General features: G+C 45.8%; 1 pseudogene; it reads right to left on the bottom strand.

The window, feature by feature from the left end:
- Positions 1-3419: 3419 nt before the first annotated feature.
- LOC121482102 lies at positions 3420-4248 on the bottom strand (annotated as a pseudogene).
- Positions 4249-4484: the final 236 nt, after the last annotated feature.

The raw sequence follows: 4484 nt of genomic DNA, 5'->3' as shown, positions 1-4484 counted from the left end.
AAGCATTTAAATTGGCAAAGAAGAAGTCAAACTTTCCAATTTTGCAGATGTCTTGATACTCTACATAGAAAACCCAAAAGACTCCACCCGAAGATTGCTAGACCCCATACAGCAATTCGGCAGTTTGGCAGGATACAAAACCAATGCCCAGATATCAGTGGCATTTCTATACACTAACAATGAGACTGAAGAAAGAGAAATTAAGGAGTCAATCCCAGTTACAATCGCACCCCAAAATGTAAGATACCTAGGAATAACCCTAACTGAAGAGGTAAAGGATCTCTACCCTAAAAACTACAGAACACTTCTGAAAGAAATGAAGAAGACACAAAGAGATGCAAAAATATTCCATGCGGGATCCCTGGGTGGCGCAGTGGTTTAGCGCCTGCCTTTGGCCCAGGGCGCGATCCTGGAGACCCGGGATCGAATCCCACGTCCGGCTCCCGGTGCATGGAGCCTGCTTCTCCCTCTGCCTATGTCTCTGCCTCTCTCTCTCTCTCTCTCTCTCTCTCTGTGACTATCATAAATAAATTATAAAAAAATATTCCATGCTCATGGATTGGAAGAAATAACATTGTGAGAATGTCTATGCTAACCCAGGGCAATTTACACATTTAATGCAATCCCTATCAAAATACCATGGACTTTCTTCAGAGAGTAGGAACAAATCATGTTAACATTTGTGTGGAATCAGAAAAGACCCAGAATAGCCAGGGGAATATTAAAAATAAAACCAGAGAAGGGGCTTCACAATGTCAGATTTCAGGTTCAACTACAAAATGTGGTCATCAAGACAGTGTGGTACTGGCACAAAACCAGACACATAGATCAATGTGACAGAATAGAAGATCCAGAAATGGGCCCTCAACTCTATGTTCAACTAATATGTCACAAAGGAGGAAAGACTATCCACTGGAAAAGGACATTCTCTTCAATAAATGGTGCTGGGAAAATTGGACATCCACATGCAGAAGAATGAAACTGGACCACTCTCTTGCACCATACACAGAGATAAACTCAAAATGGATGAAAGATCTAAATGTGAGACAAGATTACATCAAAATCCTAGAGGAGAACACAGGCAACACCCTTTTGAACTTGGCCACAGTAACTTCTTGCAGGATACATCTACGAAGGCAAGGAAATCAAAAGCAAAAATGAACTATTGAGACCTAAGATAAAAAGCTTTTGCACAGCAAACTAACCTGTCAACAAAACTAAAAGACAACCTACAGAATGGGAGAAGATACTTGCTAATGACATGTGAGATGTAGGGCTAGTATCAGAGATCTATAAAGAACTTATTAAACCCAACAGCAAAGAAACAAACAATCCAATCATGAAATGGGTGAAAGACATGAACAGAAATCTCACAGAGGAAGACATAGACATGGCCAACACCACACACATGAGAAAATGCTCCGCATCACTTGCCATCAGGGAAATACAAATCAAAACAGCAATGAGATCCCACCTCACACCAGTGAGAATGGGGAAAATTAACAAGGCAGGAAACCACAACTGTTGGAGAGGATGCGGAGAAAGGGGAACCCTCCTGCACTGTTGGTGGGAATGTGAACTGGTGGAACAGCCACTCTGGAAAACTGTGTGGAGGTTCCTCAAAGAGTTAAAAATCGAACTGCCCTATGACCCAGCAATTGCCCTGCTGGGGATTTAGCCCAAAAATACAGATGCAGTGAAACGCCAGGACACCTGCACCGCAATATTCATAGCGACGATGTAAACAATAGCCAAACTGTGGAAGGAGCCTTGGTGTTCATCAAAAGATGAATTCTTCTGCACGTGCTGTCCAATTTTCTTAGCACCATTCATTGAACAGACGGTCCTTTCTCCAGTGGTTAGTCTTTTCTGCTTTGTTGAAATTTAGTTAGCATAGAGTTGAGGGTCCACTTCTGGGTTCTCTATTCTGTTCCATTGATCTATGTGTCTGTTTTTGTGCCAGTATCACACTCTCTTGATGATCACAGCTTTGTAGTGTTCAAGGCAACTTGAAACCCAGAATTGTGATGTTGCCGGCTCTGGTTTTCTTTTTCAATATTTGGGTTATTTGTTTTTTTTCTGATTCCACCCAAATCTTAATATTATTTGATCCAACTCTTTGAAGAAAGTCCATGGCATTTTGATAGGGATTGCATTAAGTGTGTAAATTGCCCTGGGTTAGCATAGACATTTTTACAATGTTAATTCTTCCAATCCATGAGCATGGAATATTTTTCCATCTCTTTGTGTCTTCCTCAATTTCTTTCAGAAGTGTTCTGTAGTTTTTAGGATAGATATCTTTTTCCTCTTTGGTTAGGTTCATTCCTAATTACCTTACATTTTGGAGTGCAATTGTAAATGAGATTGACTCCTTCAGTTCTATTTCTTCAGTCTTAGTTTATAAAAATGCCACTGATCTCTGGGCGTTGATTTTGTATCCTGCCACACTGCTGAATTGCTGTATGAGTTCTAGCAATCTTGTGGTGGAGTCTTTTGAGTTTTCTATGTACAGTATCATGTCATCTGCAAATAGAGAGAGTTTGACTTCTTTTTTGCCAATTTGAGTGCCTTTTATTACTTTTTGTTGCCCGATTGCTGAGGCGAGGACTTCTAGTACTATGTTGAAGAGCAGTGGTGAGAGTGGACATCCCTGTCGTGTTCTTGAGCGTATGGGAAGGGTTCTCTGTTTTTTTTCCCCCATTGAGAATGATATTTGCTGTCGGCTTTTCATAGATGGCTTTTAAGATGCGGAGGAATGTTCTCTCCCTGCCTAAACTCTGAAGTTTTGATCAGGAATGGATGCTGTATTTTCTCAAATGCTTTCTCTGCATCTATTGAGAGGATCATATGGTTCTTGTGTTTTCTCTTGTTGATATGATCTATCACGTTGAATGCTTTAGAGTGTTGAACCAACCTTGCATCCTGGGGATAAATCCCAGTTGGTCATGGTGAATAATCTTAATGTAGTGAGGGATCCTATTGGCTAGTATCTTGTTGAGAATTTTTGCATCTGTGTACATCAGGGATATTGGTCTATAACTCTCCTTTTTGGTGGGGTCTTTGTCTGGTTTTGGAATTAAGGTGATGCTGGCCTCATAGAACAAGTGGGAAGTCCTCTGTCTGTTTCCATCGTTCAGAACAGCTTTAGTAGAATAGGTATTATTTCTTCTTTAAATGTTTGATAGAATTCCCCTGGGAAGCCATGTGGCCCTGGACTTTTGTGTCTTGTGAGGTTTTTGATGACTGCTTCAATTTCCTCCCTGGTTTTGGCCTGTTCAGGTTTTCTACTTCTTCCTGTTCCAGTTTTGGTAATTTGTGGTTTTCCAGAAATGCGTCCATTTCTTCTAGGTTGCCTAATTTATTGGGTGTATAGCTGCTCCTACATATGCTCCTATTTTTTTTCCATTGAAAAGCTTTTATTAAAAACCCCCGGGATGGCGGTGGGGTGATGGGGAGGCTCCGTCCTGTTGCTTGGTTCGGGAGGCCTCGGCATGGGCCCGGAGCACCGCTCCCGGAGAGGGTCCGGACGCTGCTGGAAGAGCGGCCCCGCGGCTGTGCTGTCTGCACCCGTCCTGGCTTCATCCGCTTGGGGAGTCCTGTTGACCGGGTGCCCGAGCAGTCCGAGCAGGAGTGGGCCCATGGGTCTAAGTCTTCATCCTTGGGGCCTGCCGCCTTCTCGCCCGGGGCAGGGGCCAGCTCCTGGCTGCGGTGATGCGCCGCTCCTTGCCCTCCTCCCTGACTAGTCACACCTGCGGCCCGTCCCGGCCTCTCTCTGTCCACTTTGTCATAGCCACGTTGTCCATCTCTGTCAGACTCCTCATGGCTCCGGTCTGGTTTCTCGTGGCCACGCTCCAGCTTGTCCTCAGCATCCACATTATTGCTCCTGAGTTTCTTGGCAGATTTGGTAACGACGAGGTTGGGGTCCTGCGGGGAGAGCCAGGGCACGAGGTCGGTGTCCACATTCCAGTAGTAGGGAGCCCGCGGGATGGGTCAAACATCTGTACCAGCTTGGTGGCAGGCCCTGCAACCGGGTGGCCTCGTATACACGGGGTCATCATCGTAGTCCTCAGGACTAATCTCTTCCTCCGTTGGGGCTCTGGATGTTTGAGGACGTCTCTCCTGGCCAAGCGCATCTGCAATGCAACAGGCAGCGGATGGCGGATAACAGGTAGACCCGCACCCATCGCTGGGTAGACGGAACCTCCCAGGCAGGGGTGGGGGCTACCAGAGGACGCTCCCTCCCCCACCTCTGCCCATTTGTTCCTCCCTCCCTTGTTTTCCTTTGGCACCTCTGGTTCTGTTTGCTCACTGGCCGCTGTGTTCATCCCAGGGGGTTCCCCTAGAAGTGGGGGCCTTTTTCTTCCATCCCTTGTGGCACAGGCTGGCTGTGCCCTGCACCAGAGCACAGCCTCCTGCCTGAGCCCACACACACAGGAGCCTGGCTAGGAGCACACCCTCGGCCCCTCCTTGTGTTGCCAATTTAT

Source organism: Vulpes lagopus, chromosome 24, assembly GCF_018345385.1.
Source record: "Vulpes lagopus strain Blue_001 chromosome 24, ASM1834538v1, whole genome shotgun sequence".
In the NCBI taxonomy this organism is placed as follows: Eukaryota; Metazoa; Chordata; class Mammalia; order Carnivora; family Canidae; genus Vulpes; species Vulpes lagopus.
Note: the sequence above shows the minus strand (reverse complement) of the source record. Positions and strands in the feature narration are given on the sequence as shown.